The sequence below is a fragment of the Nycticebus coucang genome, chromosome 7 (assembly GCF_027406575.1).
Source record: "Nycticebus coucang isolate mNycCou1 chromosome 7, mNycCou1.pri, whole genome shotgun sequence".
NCBI lineage: Eukaryota > Metazoa > Chordata > Mammalia > Primates > Lorisidae > Nycticebus > Nycticebus coucang.
In genome coordinates this window covers 121,308,366-121,329,218 of record NC_069786.1, presented here as the reverse complement: position 1 = coordinate 121,329,218, position 20,853 = coordinate 121,308,366, and positions in this window count along the sequence as shown.

The following is a 20,853-nucleotide window of genomic DNA, read 5'->3' as shown; positions in this document are numbered from 1 at the left end:
CCCGGTGCATGGGAATAATGAATTTGTAAAGCCCTTTTGCTTATTCATCTGCCTTATTATGAGTTGATTTTTCAGTAAAACTTCTGAGGGAAGGAAGCAAGTTCCTTGGGCCCCAACAACCTAGACCTTTACTTGTCTATTCCCTCCCAAAGTCCTGGCCACTCGCCGTAGACCGGAATACAAGAGAAAATTGCACTAAGGAGAAAATGAATTTCTGGCCAAACCTAGCAACTGGCCCTGTGCTCTTCAGCATATCTTACCACGTTAGCAGAGCAGGATGTGATTCACTCCCAAGGAGGAGACCTCCCATTATACACACCGTTAAAGGAAAGCTGGGGCCAGATACAACAAAATTGCAAACAATAGCACAAAGGACATATTTCCCCATGGAATGTGCTCTGTGATGTTTTGTAGAGATGTAGCTCTCTGTCTCTGTGGTTGCTTGAGTCTATGGTAAAATTAACTTCCATCTATCAGGTTGTGATGCTACGTGTGGGTGCTCGGGCTGGGCTGAGTAGTGATGGAGATTTAAAATTTCTGACAACAGGTTTGGTTACCCCACAGGTGGATGATTCAGAAAAAAAATCAATAATTAAAAGGAGAGAATTCCCTGATTTTAAAGAAGGGTCTCCCTGGGATTTTCTATCCTGTTCCTGGAACACAATGGGCTCTCATTAAATGTTTCTGTAATATGGAGAGAGAACATACTTTGTAAATATAAAGGAAATCAGGTGGATCGTGTAAAGTTAATGGCTGAAGACCTACTATTTCCGGACTGATAACTTTTGAAAAGAAATTAGATTTAATGAAACTCAGTGGAAATCTTAGGAGCTTTCTTAGTGTCTGTGCTATGTTTTAGGGAAAGAATTTGATAAAGAGAGAAATCCAAGTGCTCATCTGGAGGTTTGTGTAATTTTCCATTTACACAATTGCTTTTCAGAAACCATGTCACATTAGCCAGAACTTCCAGGCCCCGTGCCTGCAGGCAAGTCTGTTTCTTTGTTTTTGATATGAAATTATTTTAGATAACACAGGTTAATTGAATGAGGCTGTCTCCTCCGAACCTCAACTTTCTCTTAACATTCCACTATCACCAAAATCTGTGAGAGGCACACACCCAACATACCAATGGATGGCATTTTTATCGAAACATTTGATTGGGTTCAACTGGATTGTCTTCTTTTTACAACTGAATTTGAGAGTCTAGACAAAGTCAAATGCAAATGCACTCTCATTTTCATTTGTATCCTCTTATATTATTTAGTAGATAATGGATTGTTGTCCATTATTGAAATCCTGAGCAAGAATTGGTATCCCTGACAGCATAAATAAGTGGAGGAAAAACCAAAACATTTTCGAGCAAAGGACTACATCCAGTATCGCATTTTTAATTGAATTTATAGTTATGTTCTAGAAAGTTATTTTTATTTTTTTAAGTTGATGATTATCCAGGAAGGGCAATATCATCTATCTAGACAGCACCCCCGACTCTATCCACCCACTTTAAGTGACTTGTCAGCAAGTGGTCCTCAAAGAAAAATCTGTTCTATTTAACTTGTTCTGGTTACAAGAGACATAATGCCTCAAATTTGTTTATTTCAGTAAAGTATGTGCATTTAGGCATTGTTTAACATCAATAGAGTCAAGAACTAGACTTATTTTCTCTTTTTTTACTCTATGAAATTGAACAGGTTCTTGTGATTTCTGATTTTTTTTCTACAGTTTTCTTAGGAGTGTCTCCTACAAAGCAATTATTAAAAACCTTGACTCTGAATTTTTCTCACATGCTCTTAGGTCTCTGGAGTAGCCCTCTCGCAAGGCAATTAGGAAGCCATTCAGTAACTCCTTGAATTTAACCCCTAAATTATTGATAGCTCGGCTCTTACAATGGCATTGCTTTGTCATGATCTCACTACTCTGTATATTTTGTTAGAGTTTTAAAATTTTCAAATTCAGAGACATAAAATCTAAAGAAAAAGTGGTGGCCACAGGTTCCAATATGAAGAATATGTTGTAATATCTTTTTTTTAGTTTTCCTAAATCAGCTCAGTGAACTTCAGTTTGTTGTAATATCTTACTCAGCAGAATATTCTTCGTACATTTCTTAACTGAAATATGCATCATCTTCATAGACTTCACCTTCACAGCACAAGCGCTATATCCTAGTCTAGTCACAAGACACACTTACCTGTTTGGAGGACATTTTACGTGCTAGGAAGTTCTAGAAAAATGCATGGGAGGCTGTACCCAGAAAAGTTGGAGAGCGTTTGTGTAGTTTCTAGACAACACAAATGATGGTGGTTCCTAGAATGACTTAAAGAACAAAAGGACAAAGCTGTATGTATTGATGAGCTTTTGGTTTTGGTTTTGTTTCTATTGATTAAAGTCATTGCCATCCATAATCCCCAAAATTAGTATTAGGAAGAATATAAAAGAGGGCTTTGATGGACGTGTACCAAGATGACACCCAAAAGCTACAAATACTTGTGAAGATATTATTTCTGGTATTCTGGAAATTGTACAATTTCCTTGATATTTAGAAATAAATATATTACTTCTTCTCCTCCTGGCCAAGAAAAATAAAAAGTTTTCTTGATGCTTTGAAGTTTCTGTCAAGATATAGCAGATAAGAGATGAGAGGAAAATAGAGTCCTTAAGTTACAGAAAGTTTTTTATCTGACTCAGTGAAACACTTTTGTTTTGATTTTTCTTTTAAAGCCCCATTATATTTGTTATTATTTTGGCATCTTTCTTATTCTCCAGATGTTATTTAGTATTAAGTTTTCTGTCACCATTTACTGGCCAGAAGAGGACTCAAAAGTTTTGGAATTTCAATAGACAATTCCGGTTATTTTCTTTCCCTTGAGCTGATTTGTATATATTAAGAATAGTTTTTGTTAGATTATTTCCTGGGATCTTGAGTATCACTTTTAGCTGTGATTTTTTTCTCTTTTATACACTTCACAGAATGTCAGTATTTACTTGAATACAACTCAGCATTTATGGTTCAACAAATTTTCTAATGACAAATCTCTTGTATCTTTGATGCAGTGAGTCAATGACATATTGGGAGGAATTTGATTAATAAACAACTTTTAAAAAACAGTCAACAAAATCCCATTTACATTTCACAGCTTCCATTCAACAGAAAAATTTACATGCTCCAACTGTTTTGACAACCTTAATTCATACTTGAAGTATTTCAGTACGTTTCTCTCTCTAGTCAACGCCTACTTTTATTACTTCCCTGACTTTGTTTTGCTCGTCATTTTTCCCCCTCCTACTACTTTTGGACCATTTTATAAGAACAGTTTCTACGTCAAGTTTAGTACATTGAGGTTTGAAGTTAACGTTATTCACCATGACTCATCTGAAGGAAAGCAGATCCAGATCCAGGCAACTTGCCCTGTTGCCCTGGGCAAGTCACTTAATCTTTGTGAAACCCAGAAAAACAAGATTAAAGATCTGTAAGGTTGGTTCCAAAACTTGCTACCCAGCTGGAACCCAGGCAAGCACCATGGCAGGAGAAGAACATTTTATCATTAATTCCCCGCTTAACTAAACATTATGTAGGCGCATTACAGTTCTTTAAAGCCCTCTAATTTCCAATAATCACGAGAACCCAGAATGAGTTATTCCTATGATAGTTTAAAATTCTCAGGTGGTCAATATTTTTATGCAAGAGCCTTCCTTGAGCTATCCCCACTTGGCTACCTCACTCACTCTACAGTCACCATGGCTGGGCATATTAACTGTGCTCTGTGGACAACTTGGCCAGGCCAATATGCCAGGCTGTTTTGGTCCCTGGGAGAAGGGACCTGGGACTGGGCTTCTCCTAGAAATTAACAGGGCAATTTAGGAGAGTCCTTTCTGATATGGCCAATGATTACAGTTTACAGTAGACTATATATTTTAAACATGAGGCAGCTCTTTGCAGTCCAGTTGCTTTTGAATGCCAGCAGTTGGTTTATCTCCAAAAGAGCTTCTGCATATAAACCCTCATCTTTCCCCTTATGAATTAGAGTGTTTTCCCCCTATAAGCAGGGAAGTCAACAACATGGAATATAACAACTCCTCCTTGTAATCCTAGCGTCCCTTTACCCTCCATAGCATTGCCTTCCAAACTCTTATGCACACTAATCATCTGAGGATCTTGCTAAAATACAGATTCTTATTTAGTCTGGCATGGGTCCAGATTCTGTATTTATGACAAGGTTCCAGGAACTGCTGCTGGGCTGTGACCACTCTAAGAATAGCAAGCCTAATAAACAGCATTCGTGGGGCAATTCCTCACCTGTTCAGGGATGGACAAGACACCCAATTGTTTCAGTAAGGAATGACATACAGCCAAATCACCTAGGGGTGTCCATGAAAATCTCTGTTCACTTTTCCTCCCATTCCAAGTGGAATTGCTTGGTTAGCAGCTCCAACACATTCCCTTAAACCAATTCTGGAGTAGATTCAATCTCAGAATCCCTGACTAGTTAACAATGTTACACTTAATTACTTGTTCAAAAATTTAAAAAGCAAAGCATTATCTGAAAGATCGGGCACTAAACTGACCTAGAGAAAGACAACACTATTATTTTAGGTGGCTTTATTTATTTGACTTTTCTAATTTTCCAAAGGGTATTCTAAGGTTTCTTCATTATTAATTGCATAATGTACTTAGAAGAAGGTTAGCACCCTCATCTCAGTCTGCCAGTGTTTTCATTGCCCATTTAGCTCAAGTCACTGTGTGAGGAGAGTTAGGAAGAAAACAGCAGAAAACATAGTTTTTTCCCTTTAACACAGGCCCACGTGAAGCACTTACGTTATCAAGCATTTTTCTTGGCACTTTTTATGTTTTACTTCTTTGAATTTGTATGAACTTTCTGAAGTAGTTACTATCATTATTTTAAAGTTGTTGAACTGGGGGAAGTTGCTTGTTGAAGCTCACACAGCTGGTAAATAATGGATCAAGACTTGAACTCAGAAAGTCAATCTTGAGTGTGTGGGTTTTCAAACACTGTGTTCTGCTGTGTGTGTGTGTGTGTGTCTCATTGGCACAACTGCACATCTAATTCTTAGCAAAGAGATTTTGACAAGTGCAGCTGCTGAGAGGAGAACACCTTGCCACATGAGCAAAGACACTACTGTTGTTGTTTTTCCCCAGGGCAGAGAGGATGGCTGTGTACGCAGGGGGCAAAAAGGTCCGTCCAGGCCCTGGTGCTTGGACTTCCAGGCTGTGGGATCTTGAGGTGGCTATTTGATCTCCGTAAGACTAAGTTTCTGCTATGGACTGAATGTTTGCATTCCTTTCAAAATTTATATGTTGAAACCCCAATCCAAGTGTGATGGTGTTTGGAGGTAGGGCCTTTGAGAGATGACTAGGTCACCAGGGTGGAGCCCTTGAGAATGGGATTAGAGCTAGCTCTGTGTCTGCTGTCTGCTATGGAGGATAATGAATAGGTCAGCAGTCTGCAGCCTGGAAGAGGGTCCTCCCAGAACCCAACAATGCCATCACTCTGATCCTATCCTCTAGAACTGTGAGAAATAAGTTTCTGCTGTTTATAAGCTACCTAGTCTATGGTATTTTGTTCCAGCAGCCAGCATGGCCTAAGATAGCTTCTCTTCTATAAAAAAGACATGAAAACAATAGTAGCCATCTCATACAGGGGTTATGATAGGTTAATAAAAGAATAAAGCTTCAGGGTAAATTCTCTAAAGCTGTAGTCCCCAGTCCCTGGGCAATGGATCAGAACCAGTCTGTGACCTGTCAGGAACTGGGGCACAGCAGGCGGTGAGCAGAGGGGGAGAGAGCGAAGCTCCGTTTGTACTTCCAGCTGTCCCCGTTGATCGCATCACCACCTGAGTTCGGCTGGCTGTCAGATCAGCGGCGGCATTAGAGTCTCCTCAGAGGGTGAGCCCTGCTGTACACTGTGAGGGATCTAGGCTGTTGCTTCCCATGAGAATCTGTGCCTGATGATCCAAGGTGCAACTGAGGAGGGATCCCACTGACTCTGCATTATTGTGAGCTGCATAATTATTTCATTACAGTTTAATAATAGAAATAAAGTGCACCTAAATGTCATGTGCTTGAATCATCCCCAAATCATACTCTCCACCCTGATCCATGGAAAAATTTTCTCCCAAAAAGGCGGGGGGGACCACTGCTTGAAAACATTAACTGGTAATGAATAAAACAATGGTTAACAGAGCTGAGGGGGTGGGAAGGAAATGAGAGAGGCAGGTCAAAGGATACAAAGTAGCAGACAGGGAGGCTGGAAAGTCTGGAGAAGATAGGCCGTAAGGACTAGAGTTGATGCAATTCTACTGTATCAGGGATTTTTGTCAAATAAGTCTATTTCAGGGCTCTTCTTGCACTGAAATAGTAGCTCTACGAAATGATAGGTTAATTTGCTTCTCTACAGTAACTGTCTTCCCATCTTTATGTATCCCACAGCATCACGTTGTAAACCTCAAATATTCATAATAAGGTTTACTTAAAAAAGAAAGAAATAAAAAAAAAAACATTAATTGGCAACAAATGTTAAAAAGAGGGCCCAAATTCAGGTGGCAGCAGGGACATGGCCAGGGGTTGCAGCTGGACAGCTGGATGCAGAGGGCAAAGAGAAGGAAGAGGGGGCGTTGATTCAGACAGGGAGGTCGGGCAGAAGGGGAAGCTGTCATTTTCTTTAGCATTTACTGTGTTCTATTTCCTGTTTACTCTCTGCAAGGTGCTGCATGGCGCTGCCTTATTCAGTCCTTAACACTAGCAGTAGATACCATTACTATTATTATTTACCATTACTATTATTATTTCCCCTATTTTGCATCTGGGAAAACTAAAACTTACAGGAGTAAAGGGTCTGTCCAAGGCGACCCAGCCAGTGATGGTGACTGAGAACTGAGCCCACCAGGCTGATTCAGAGCTATGTTCTTAAGCTCTATACTGGCTGAGACCACTGGTTTCTTTCGCCTCTATATTCTAATCATTTTTCCCCTTTACACTTTAGATTCCACCTTGTATTAGACTAATGTGTTATTGCCTCTTCTCTCTGAAGGCAGACTCGGAAACCTGTGAATTTTCAGTGTCCTGGGTATAAAAGTCAGTTCCCTATCTAGTGAATGAATGAATGAAAACTAGAAAGAGTCATCAGGACTAGACAGAATGATTTTTGAGGCCATTTGTACTGAATGACATATTTCACTTATTCATAAAAGGAAAGCTAACAATAAGGTGAAAATGGTAGTAAAACAGTGCAAGGAAGAAAAAAAACATTTGGACTGAGAGGTTACCTTGTAGACTGTGAACCATCTCTTATTATTTTCTCAAGTTCCTTAACTTTTCACAATTACATTAAATCTCTCTATGCTTGTCTCTCTAAATCCTGTGAAGATCAAGTATATGGGAAATGTCTATCATTTGTCAAGGCACCTCTTACTGAAGCCATTGTCCTTCCTTCTCTCTTTATCTTTTATATCTGCTTCACCCTCCCATCTAGGAAAGTTAGAGCCATTTTCCTCTGTGACATTGAACTTGTACATGGCTGTCGGCCACATCATGCTTCATCATGCATTGATAACAGGCCTCTTCAAATCAGGGTTGCAATTGATGAAAAATTTGAATCTGTTTTTAGTGCAATCATGATAACTTGGCAACAAAAGAAAGACTGTAGCACAGAATGGGAAATTAGGCTCTTTGTTCACATGGAAGTAACCGGTAGATTCTTTAGAGCCATCACAGTTTAAACACCTTCTTCTGCTTAATAGCAGGAGATGAGAAGCAAACTGGGGGAGAAGGTGGTGTGCAGAGCATTCCACTGGTACTCGGAAGATCATGTGCTGAGCATTCCTCTGGGAGTCTGAAGACCACCAGTGTGAGGAGCATTCCACTGGGAATCTGAAGACCACTGGTGTGAGGAGCATTCCACTGGGACTCTGAAGACCACCGGTGTGAGGAGCATTCCACTGGGACTCTGAAGACCACCGGTGTGAGGAGCATTCCACTGGGACTCTGAAGACCACCGGTGTGAGGAGCATTCCACTGGGAATCTGAAGACCACCGGTGTGAGGAGCATTCCACTGGGAATCTGAAGACCACCGGTGTGAGGAGCATTCCACTGGGAATCTGAAGACCACCGGTGTGAGGAGTATTCCACTGGGAATCTGACTTGCAGCCCCAGCTCACTTGTCTGGGGCTGCAAGTGATCTTGGTAGATCTGGGTAAAGCTTCTACCTTAAGTCATATTGGAGTGACCTTATCTTTTAGAAAAAAGACCCTGATCCAGAGAATTAAAAATAAATGTGATTTTCTGTAGCACCCAGGATATTTACAGGCAAGACAGGCACTTATCTGCAAAAGAGCTGAGGGCTTCAGAAGGACCCACCTTCCTAGACACCTTCTTGGGAAGCCTGACCTGGGACCACTGTTCTCTGACATGTAGATCCTATGCTATAAATCCTGTGCTGATCGCTCTTTAGGATGAGAGGATGAATGCTATGCCTTTAGGAGGTGACGATAGTAACTGACATGAGCCCTCTGGGTGCGATGAGAATTTCCCTTCTGTCCTTCATCCTAGATTCAATACACGAATATTTTCTATTTGTTGGAGCATAGGTTCAGGAGAGTCAGGACCTTCTCTGCCCTGTTTGTCCAGCACTTACCACGGGGCCTGTCAGTGAGCATGTCCTCCAGGAATACCGTGAAATCAGTGAATGTGGAATGAAGGAGTGAACGAGATGACTTACAGGCATCTGGATCTACCATCTGGCAAACACCATTTGTGACTGTTGTTGAGGGCACTGCTGACCTGTTTTTGCTCCCTCTGGGTGCCGGAACCTGACTCCAACAGAGCAAGGCAGGTCCACCAACATCAGACAGCCACCCCTGAGCACACTGACCAGTTTAATTTGGGATTTATGATGAAGATAACAATCGTTATGAAGATGGAGAAGGACTGAGCCACATCTCTAACCAGGATAAATTCCACTTCTTTTTTTTGTGTGTGTGTGTGTGTGTGTGTGTTTTTTTTGGCCGGGGCTGGGTTTGAACCCGCCACCTCCAGCATATGGGACCAGCGCCCTACTCCTTGAGCCACAGGTGCCGCCCATAAATTCCACTTCTTAAATATAGTCATATATAAGAAACTATGGATATGCAGAGTAAACAATGGGTCTTGTATTGATTTTTATTTTATTTTATTTTATTTTTTGAGACAGAGTCTCACTTGGTCACCCCGGGGTAGAGTGCCATGGCCTCGTGGCTCACTGCAACCTCAAACTCTTGGGCTCAAACGATCCTCCTGCCTCAATTTTTATTATTTATTTATTTACTTACTTAACATATTTTTTACTGCTGGTATGCACGCCATCTGTATTCTTTTATGAGTTCTGTGTTGCTTTTGGCTTTTAAGCCCCTCCCCACTGTCCATCCTTAGTATGATCAAGGAAAGTCAGGGGAGGGCCTCACTGGGGTGTTAGATGATGGTGGCGGGGGCTGCTCAGCCTTCTTATAGAAGGGTAGAGGCCAACTCCTTCCTGCCCAGAGTCCATCTGAGAGTGCCCCACTTGTCCACACCATGGCATTTCCTGGGCATCACCATTAAACATTTCTCAGATAAGAGCCACAGAAATGTTGCCATTTAAGCCTTGGTAACTCTTGCTTCCAACCTAACATGTGACTTCATTTAATTCTGAAAATACTCTGGGCCAACTATCATTATGCCACTTCTCAGCATTCTCTAAAAGCAGGCTTTCCCTAGATGCACTGTGTAATACATTAGCCTTCCAGATGCTGCATCTGGAAAACAATCTTCTAGGGTCCAACAAGTTGGGGAAAAGATGCACAAACCCCCCTCTTGAATATTCCCAATTCACTTTAATCCTGTGGTAAAGATTTGTTTAACCCAGGGCTTCCACACTTTCTTCTCTCTGTTCCTACTTTAAACCTTCAGAAATGCTGGCCTAGATCATAAAGCAAGTAAGAGAGTGGGAAAGGATACGAGTAAAGGACCATCAGCCTTCAGCACTGTCTACCATGTAGACTTTCCTCCACAAGCTCCTTAATATATGTTTGTCATAAGATATGCAAGTTTACCGTATCACACAGAAGCATACCACACCACTTTCACAGAAAACTACCTTTTGGCCGGGTGTGATGGCTCACACCTATAATCTCAGCACTCTGGAAGGCTCAGGAAATTGCTTGAGCTCAGGAGTTCGAGACCAGTCTGAGCAAGAGTGAGACCCTGTTTCTAAAAATAGCCACGTGTTGTGGTGGTGCCTCTAGTCCCAGCTACTCAAGAGGATCAATCAAGCCCAAGAGTTTAAGGTTGTTGTGAGCTATGATGATATCACAGCACTCTACCCAGAATGACAGAGTGAGACTCTGTCTCAAAAAAAGGGAAAAAAAAAGCTACCTTCTTTTTTTTACTACTTCTATAATATATATACGTTTATCTGAATATCTAGGTTGAATACTAAGGGGAGAAAATATGAACCTAGGGGAAAGCAGACAGGACTATTTTGGGAGAACAGAGACAAATATGCAGGGCCTAGAGGAATCTCACTGGGGCTGAGTCCTCAGTAGTAACTTAGGAAGGAACCCAGCAGGGCCCAGAATTTAGGAACCACCATTAATAGCACCCCTCACATTTACATGGCATTCTATACTTTGCAAAGCATCCACAAGTGTACCATAAGATTTGATTCTCATAGCCAATGTGGCTGGGCAGTGTAAGAATCCTGTTCTTATGAATGAGGGCTAAGTTCAGGAAAGAATCTGCCCAATATCCATGCAACTTGTATTATAGTTGGAAGTTGAACTCGGGTCTTACTATTTTAAATCCAGGTTCTCCCACCCAGGGCAAGGTTGTTAGGATTGACAAAGAATAAAGCTTAAATGGACAGGGAAGAATTTATGGGGACAAATTAAGATGTGAGGAGAACCTGAAAGTCATTTATTTCACGACTGCACCTTCAATTGGCCCCACAGTGCCAGCGAGTTTAGGAAGTGCCGTGTGAAGAGTAAGCATTCCCCTCACACACCAGGAGCACGTTCCTCAGCTTCAGCCCCTAGAGTCGCTGCCTCTGAGTGGAGGCGGGCAAGGCATTTGGGAATGTTAAGCATTAAATGAGTTTGGAGGAAGGATTTCATGGGTTGGGAGCTCTTCCGGCAGAGCTGGCACCAGCGCCAAAGAGAAGCCAGAGAAGCTGGTGAGTCAAGGCCAGGGTAGGTTTACCGGGCAGCAATCACTGTTCTGAAGAAGGGATTTGCGGTAATCCTGGGCTAAGAGGAAAGAGGCCCCTTGGTCAGCGGTAGCATTAAAAGTCGGTATGTAAGAGGGAAAGAACTGCTTCCAAAGAATGAGAGCAAGCTCTCAGAATCCCAGAAGGGGAAACTTCAAGGGGGTCCTAATTAAATCATGGTGACTGAGTCATAAATTCATCCCGTGGTAAAAGGCAATGCATTTCCTTTCTCGCATGCATCACTTTCTTACAATGTCTTTTTTGTTCTGTTTCCTAAAACACCAACTGTTGGGGTAAAGATTAAACGATGGCTGTTCCCACTGACCGTTAACAGGAAATACAGCATGGTCAGCCAGCCACTCTCTGAGGAGAAGAGTGATGGCTGCCTGGCAGCGCCCCCATTTCCCATGTGCCAGTCAAGCACCCAGAATACCTTTTTTGCACCCCCCAGAAAATGAAAGATGTGTTCCCAAATTCCTGTCCTTTGAAGTAGAAATGAGTATTTGCCTGTATTAGTCTTACCCAGATGTCCTCCTTCACCTGTGCAAAGTGTGGAAGGTGACAGCCCTCCAACTCCATCTCCTTTGAGGCTTCTACTTTCGGCAACTTGCTTCCAGGACCTACCAGTGTGGGGAGTTTCCTGCCCTTTCCCCCTTAGCCTGTGATACAGTGATGCTGCTTAGGATGTGCACACCCACCTGAGCATGGAGCAGGTCCACTCATGCCTCTGCCCTGCCCAGAATACTTCAGTGTTTCCCATCACCTGCAGGATAAGGTCAGACTTCTTAGCATGGGTGCCAGGCTTTCATGAAGCACCCTCAGTCTGCACGTCTAGTCTCAACTGTCCCATCTCCGCTCCCCAATTACCCCTTGTACCTCACACTCACTGAGCTCTTTGCCTTCACCCCGAGGCCAGCCTCATTGTCCCCCATATCCAAGGTTTGGCTGATGATGTCACCCCCAACCTGGAATGCTGTCACCATAGGCTCCCACCCCTGTGTTCTTTGTTGGGTCACCTCCTCACACTCTGGAACACAGTTTAGGTGTCATTTCCAAAAGCTTTGCCTTTGTCCTTGAACCCCCACAACTCAACTTGCATTAGGTGAACCCAGGGTTTATGCTGCCACCACTAAATATTGGAATCATCTTCTGAGTGATGTCCCTACTTAACCCATGGTACACAGTTACTTACTGAGTGCCTGCTAGATACTGAATCTTCAAGGGGAAATAAAATGAACACCCAGTTTACAGTCTAGTGAAGAAATTCAATGAATTATCACACTTTAAAAAGCATTGGCTATGTTAATTACTATGAAGTAAAACAAAAGGATTCTAGGAGGGCACACAATTGATAACTGGCCTGAAAGGTAAAGGAGGGATAGAAGGGGACGGAGGGAAGAGGGGAGGAAACAGCCCACATCAGAGAGGAAGTCCTGCCTTTATTTGCCTCAAAACCCTGACAAATGGAAGCATGAAATGCGTTTGTTGAGAGATGAAGGCATGACTGAATGAGGGACTCAGTAAATAAATGGCAGAGACTCTGGTATTCTGAGAAGTGCTTGTGCCTTTATGCTATTGGCCAAAGAACTTGTAAAAGCCGATCTGCCAGGGAGCATAATGCTGTGTCCTCTCTTCCCGCTAGTCTAGAAGAAGGGAAACTGCTTAGGTTGATCCCAAAGGATCACCTGCTACCAAAAGATAGCCAGTATTTTGTCAGTTAGAACACAGCCCCTTAGAAGTAGAGACTAAAAGTCTGAGGCCAAATTATCTAAAGAAAAATAAGGGCAATGTTGGGAAAGAGAGGAAGTGAAGAAAAAAGAAGAGAGTGGGGCTCACGGGAAGATAGTTCTGGCCATAGAAAAGCAGCAGTTGGATTCTTTAGCTGGGGCAGAAGCCAGGAATAATTATTAAGGGCAAAATCCTATTCTAGATGTGGTGAGAGGAAACCTGAACCTTCGGCTCAGCATAAGTAAAAGTTTGTTTGTTTCCCAGCCCAAAGTGTGTTTGCTCCGTTGCTGTTAGATGGCCGGGGGCTGAGGGAGGGGTTTCCATGGAGAATAGGTCTCAGTCCAGGAGAAGTCAAACTGGGTCCAGTTTTATGTGAAGAGACTTCTCCCAGGGAAACTTGGGAAGTGATTGTTTATATATTTTTATGATAAAAATGGTGTTATTGTTATCCTGATCTCATTAAGTCATTTTCTTTTTCATTTTTGTTACTCACTGTGCAGGGAGCTTTGTAATTAATTTTCTTTTTCTCTTAAACCTCTAACGCAATGCCAGAAAGAGATACCTGACCATTCCTCTTAGGAGAGAGGGTTGCTTTCCAATCTGTAAAAGCAGGACGGAGCTGTTCTCTGTTGATTTCTGCTCAAAACATTGTCACTAGAGTAGTCCTAGGGAGCTGCTCCATATTGAGAGAGAGGTTTGTCCAAATATCTTTCAAATAGCTGTTCCATGCTCCTCTGAACTCAAATATTAATCTGAAAATCCATATCTGACTTTCTAAATGGACCCTCAATGTTTTCTAGAAACAAGAGTGGGTACTCCTTACTGCCTTCTGCTATAAATCATCTCTAATTAGAACTCAGACATTCAAAACCTCAACTTATTTTTTTATTTTTTTATTGTTAAATCATAGCTGTGTACATTTGTGCAATCAAGCGGTACAATGTGTTGGTTTCATATACAATCTGAAATATTCTCATCAAACCGTTCAACATAACCTTCATGGCATTTTCTTAGTTATTGTATGTAGACATTTGTATTTTGCATTTAGTAGGTTTCGCCTGTACCCATTCTAAGATGCACCGTAGGTGTGGCCCCACACATTACCCTCCTTCCATCCTAACCTCCCCCCTCCCTTCCCCTTCCTTGGCCCTTTCCCCATATTCTTGTGCTGTAGTTGGGTTATAGCCTTCATGTGAAAGCTATAAATTAGCTTCATAGTAGGGCTAAGCACATTGGATACTTTTTCTTCCATTCTTGAGATACTTTGCTAAGAAGAATATGTTCCAGCTCCATCCATGTAAACATGAAAGAGATAAAGTCTCCATCTTAATTTAAGGCTGCATAATATTCCATGATATACATGTACTATAATTTGCTAGTCCATTCGTGGGTTGATGGCCATTTGGGCTTCTTCCATGACTTAGCAATTATGAATTGGGCTGCAATAAACATTCTGGTATAGATGTCTTTGTTATATTGTGATTTTTGGTCTTCTGGGTATATACCTAGTAAAGGAATTATAGGATTGAATGGCAGGTCTATTTTTAGATCTCTAAGTATTCTCCAAACATCCTTCCAAAAGGAACGTATTAGTGTGCATTCCCACCAGCAGTGTAGAAGTGTGCCCTTTTCTCCACATCCATGCCAACATCTCTAGTTTTGGGATTTTGTTAAGTGGGCTACTTTTACTGGGGTTAGGTGATATCTCAAAGTAGTTTTGATTTGCATTTCTCTGATGATTAAGGATGATAAGCTTTTTTTCATGTGTCCATAGATCATGTATCTGTCTTCTTTAGAGAAGTTTCTCTTCAAGTCCTTTGCCCAACCTGAGATGGGATCACTTGTTCTTTTCTTGTTAATACGTTTGAGTTCTCTGTGGATTCTGGTTATTAGACCTTTATCGGAAGTATAACCTGCAAATATTTTCTCCCATTCTGAGGGCTGTCTGCTTGCTTTACTCACTATGTTCTTGGCTGTGCAGAAGCTTTTTAGTTTGATCAGGTCCCAGTAGTGTATTTTTGATACTGCTTCAATTGCCTGGGGAGTCCTCCTCATAAAATATTCACCCAGGCCGATTCCTTCAAGAGTTTTCCCTGCACTTTCTTCAAGTATTTTTATAGTTTTGTGCCTTAAGTTTAAATCTTTTATCCAGTGAGAGTCTATCTTAGTTAATGGTGAAAGGTGTGGGTCCAGTTTCAATCTTCTACAGGTCTCCAGTCAGTTCACCCAGCACCATTTGTTAAATAGGGAATCTTTTCCACACTGAATGTTTTTAATTGGCTTGTCAAAGATCAAATAATGGTAAGTAGCTGGATTCATCTCTTGGTTCTGTATTCTGTTCCAGATATCTACTTCTCTGTTTTTGTGCTAGTACCATGCTCTTTTGATCACTATCAATTTATAGTATAGTCTCAGGTCTGGTAGCATGATTCCTCCTGCTTTGTTTTATTTCTGAGTAATGTTTTGGCTATTCGAGGTTTTTTCTGATTCCATATAAAATGAAGTATTATTTTTTCAAGATCTTTAAAATATGACAATGGAGCTTTGATAGGAATTGCATTAAAATTATATATTGCTTTGGGTAGCATAGACATTTTAACGATGTTGATTCTTCCCAGCCATGAGCATGGTATGTTTTCCACTTGTTAACATCTTCAGCTATTTCTTTTCTTAAAATTTCATAGTTCTTTTTATAGAGATCTTTCACGTCCTTTGTTAGATAAACTCCAAATATTTCATGTTCTTTGGCACTACAGTGAAAGGAATAGAGTCCTTGACTGTTTTTTTGGCTTGGCTATTATTGGTATATATAAAGGCTACCGATTTATGGGCGTTGATTTTGTAGCCTGAGACATTGCTGTATTCTTTGATCACTTCTAAAAGTTTTGTAGTAGAATCCCTAGTGTTTTCCAGATATATGATCATGTCATCTGCAAAGAGTGAAAGTTTGATCTCTTCTGACCCTATGTGGATACCCTTGATTGCCTTTTCTTCCCTAATTGCAATGGCTAAAACTTCCATTACAATGTTAAAGAGCAATGGAGACAATGGGCAGCCTTGTCTGGTTTCTGATCTAAGTGGAAAAGATTTCGATTTAACTCCATTCAATACGATATTGGCTGTGGGTTTGCTGTAGATGGCCTCTATTAGTTTAAGAAATGTCCCTTCTATACTGATTTTTTAAGGTGTTCTGATCATGAGGAGATGCCGGATGTTATCAAAAGCATTTTCTACATCAATTAAGAGAATCATATGATCTTTATTTTTTAGTTTGTTTATGTGCTGAATTACATTTATAGATTTATGTATGTCGAACCAGCCTTGAGAACCTGGGATAAATCCCACTTGGTCGTGGTGTATAATTTTTTTGATGTGTTGTTGGATTCTGTTTGTTAGGATCTTATTGAGTATTTTTGCATCAATATTCATTAGTGATATTGGTCTATAATTTTCTTTTCTTGTTGGGTCTTTCCCTGGTTTAGGGATCAAGGTGATGTTTGCTTCGTAGAATGTGTTGGGTAGTAGTCCTTCTTTTTCTATATTTTGGAAGAGGTTTGGTAATATAGGTACTAGTTCTTCTTTGAAGGTTTGGTAGAATCTGACATAAAGCCATCTGGTTCTGGGCTTTTCTTTCTAGGGAGATTTTGTATAGTTGATGCTATTTCAGAACTTGATATAGGCCTGTTCAACATTTCCACTTAGTTCTGGCTAAGTCTTGGTAGGTTGCGTACTTCCAAGTATTGATCGAGTTCTTTCAGATTTTCATATTTCTGAGAATAAAGTTTCTTATAATATTCGTTAAGGATTTTTTAAATTTCTGAGGTGTCTGTTGTTATTTCTTCTTTACCATTTTTGATCGGTGAAATTAGAGATTTTACTCTTTATTTCCTGGTTAGGTTGGTCAAAGGTTTATCTATTTTATTGACCTTTTCAAAACACCAACTTTTGGATTTATTCATCTGTTGTATAATTATTTGTCTTCAATTTCATTTAATTCTGCTTTGATTTTGGTTGTTCTTCTGCTGGGTTTGGGGTTGGAGTGCTTTTCCTTCTCCAGGTGCTTGAGATGTCCCATTAACTTATTAACTTCTTCTCTTTCCGTTTTCTTGAGGAAGGCTTGCAGTGCTATGAATTTCCCTCTTAGGACTGCCTTTGCAGTATCCCAGAGGTTCTGGTAATTCGTGTCTTCATTGTTGTTTTCTTCTAAAAATTTGGTAATTTCCTTCTTTTTTTTTTTTTTTATTGTTGGAGATTCATTGAGGGTACAATAAGCCAGGTTACACTGATTGCAATTGTTAAGTAAACTCCCTCTTGCAATCATGTCTTGCCCCCATAAAGTGTAACACACACCGAGGCCCCACCCCCTCCCTCCTTCCCTCTTTCTGTTTCCCCCCCATAACCATAATTCTCATTAATTGTCCTCATATCAAAATTGAGTACATAGGATTCATGCTTCTCCATTCTTGTGATGCTTTACTAAGAATAATGTCTTCCAGCTCCATCCAGGTTAATATGAAGGATGTAAAGTCTCCATTTTTTTTAATGGCTGAATAGTATTCCATGGTATACATATACCACAGCTTGTTAATCCATTCCTGGGTTGGTGGGCATTTAGGATGTTTCCACATTTTGGCGATTGTAAATTGAGCTGCAATAAACAGTCTAGTACAAGTGTCCTTATGATAAAAGGATTTTTTTCCTTCTGGGTAGATGCCCAGTAATGGGATTGCAGGATCAAATGGGAGGTCTAGCTTGAGTGCTTTGAGGTTTCTCCATACTTCCTTCCAGAAAAGTTGTACTAGTTTGCAGTCCCACCAGCAGTGTAAAAGTGTTCCCTTCTCTCCACATCCAAGCCAGCATCTGTAGTTTTGAGATTTTGTGATGTGGGCCATTCTCACTGGGGTTAGATGATATCTCAGGGTTGTTTTGATTTGCATTTCTCTAATATATAGAGATGATGAACATTTTTTCATGTGTTTGTTAGCCATTCGTCTGTCGTCTTTAGAGAAAGTTCTATTCATGTCTCTTGTCCATTGATATACGGGATTGTTGGCTTTTTTCATGTGGATTAATTTGAGTTCTCTATAGATCCTAGTTATCAAGCTTTTGTCTGATTGAAAATATGCAAATATCCTTTCCCATTGTGTAGGTGGTCTCTTTGCTTTGGTTATTGTGTCCTTAGCTGTACAGAAGCTTTTCAGTTTAATGAAGTCCCATTTGTTTATTTTTGTTGTTGCAATTGCCATGGCAGTCTTCTTCATAAAGCCTTTCCCCAGGCCAATATCTTCCAGTGTTTTTCCTATGCTTTCTTGGAGGATTTTTATTGTTTCATGGCTTAAATTTAAGTCCTTTATCCATCTTGAATCAATTTTTGTGAGTGGGGAAAGGTGTGAGTCCAGTTTCAGTCTTTTACATGTAGACATCCAATTCTCCCAACACCATTTATTGAATAGGGAGTCTTTCCCCCAAGGTATGTTCTTGTTTGGTTTATCAAAGATTAGGTGGTTGTAAGATGTTAGTTTCATTTCTTGGTGTTCAATTCGATTCCAAGTGTCTATGTCTCTGTTTTTGTGCCAGTACCATGCTGTCTTGAGCACTATGGCTTTGTAGTACAGACTAAAATCTGGTATGCTGATGCCCCCAGCTTTATTTTTGTTACTAAGAACTGCCTTAGCTATACGGGGTTTTTTCCGGTTCCATACAAAATGCAGAATCATTTTTTCCAAATCTTGAAAGTACGATGTAGGTACTTTGATAGGAATGGCATTGAATAGGTAGATTGCTTTGGGAAGTATAGACATTTTAACAATGTTAATTCTTCCCATCCATGAGCATGGTATGTTCTTCCATTTGTTAATATCCTCTGCTATTTCCTTTCTGAGGATTTCATAGTTTTCTTTATAGAGGTCCTTCACCTCCTTCGTTAGGTATATTCCTAGGTATTTCATTTTCTTTGAAACTATGGTGAAGGGAGTTGTGTCCTTAATTAGCTTCTCATCTTGACTGTTATTGGTGTATACAAAGGCTACTGACTTGTGGACATTGATTTTATATCCTGAAACATTACTGTATTTTTTGATGACTTCTAGGAGTCTTGTGGTTGAGTCTTTGGGGTTCTCTAAGTATAAGATCATGTCGTGAGCAAAGAGGGAGAGTTTGACCTCCTCTGCTCCCATTTGGATTCCCTTTATTTCCGTGTCTTGCCTAATTGTATCGGCTAGAACTTCCAGCACTACGTTGAATAGTAAAGGTGACAGAGGACAACCTTGTCTGGTTCCAGTTCTAAGAGGAAAAGCTTTCAGTTTTACTCCATTCAGTAAAATATTGGCTGTGGGTTTGTCATAGATAGCTTCAATCAGTTTTAGAAATGTGCCACCTATGCCTATACTCTTCAGTGTTCTAATTAGAAAAGGATGCTGGATTTTATCAAATGCTTTTTCTGCATCTATTGAGAGGATCATGTGATCTTTACTTTTGCCTCTGTTAATATGGTGGATAACGTTTATAGACTTGTGTATGTTAAACCAGCCTTGCATCCCTGGGATGAAGCCTACTTGATCATGATGAATGACTTTTTTGATGATAAGCTGTAATCTATTGGCTAGGATTTTGTTGAGAATTTTTGCATCTATATTCATGAGTGAGATTGGTCTGAAATTCTCCTTTTTGTTTGAGTCTTTTCCTGGTTTTGGTATCAGGGTGATGTTTGCTTCATAGAATGTGTTGGGGAAGATTCCTTCTTCCTCAATTTTTTGGAATAATTTCTGCAGTATGGGAATAAGCTCTTCCTTGAAGGTTTGATAGAATTCTGGAGTGAAGCCATCTGGACCAGGGCATTTTTTGGTTGGAAGATTTTTTATTGTTTCTTTGATCTCAGTGCTTGAAATTGGTCTGTTCAGGAGCTCTATTTCTTCCTGGCTGAGTCTAGGGAGAGGGTGTGATTCCAAATATTGATCCATTTCTTTCACATTGTCAAATTTCTCAGCATAGAGTTTCTGGTAGTATTCAGAGATGATCTCTTGTGTCTCTGTGGGATCAGTTGTTATTTCCCCTTTATCATTTCTGATTGAGGTTACTAGAGATTTTACTTTTCTATTCCACGTTAGTCTGGCCAATGGTTTATCTATTTTATTTATTTTTTCAAAAAACCAACTCCTTGTTTCATTAATTTTCTGAATGATTCTTTTGTTTTCAATTTCATTGATCTATGATTTGATTTTGGAGATTTCTTTTCTTCTACTGAGTTTAGGCTGGTAATTTCCTTCTTAATGTCGTCTATAACCCATCTATCCTTCAGCATAAGGTTATTTAGCTTCCATGTTTTTGTATGGGTATGCAGATTCCTGTTGTAATTCAGTTCAACTTTTATTCCATGATGGTCTGAGAAGATGCAAAGAATAATTTCTATTTTTTAAAATTTGCTGAGGTTGGATTTGTGGCCTAGAATGTGGTCCATTTTGCAGTATGTTCCATGGGCTGATGAGAAGAATGTGTATTCAGTTTTGTTGGGATGAAATGTTCTGTGGATGTCTGTTAAGTCCAGATGTTGAATGGTTAAGTTTAAATCTAAGATTTCTTTGCTTAGCTTCTTTTTGGAGGATCTATCCAGCACTGCTAAGGGGGTGTTAAAATCTCCAACTACCATGGAACTGGAGGAAATCAAGTTGCTCATGTCTGTTAGAGTTTCTCTTATAAATTGAGGTGCATTCTGGTGGGTGCATAAATATTAATAATTGAAATCTCATCATATTGAGTATTACCTTTAACAAATGAAGTGTCTATCCTTATCCTTCCTTATTTTGATTGGTTTAAAGCCTATTGCACCTGCGAATTGGATTGCAATGCCTGCTTTTTTCTGTTTTCCATTTGCCTGGAGTATAGATGACCATCTCT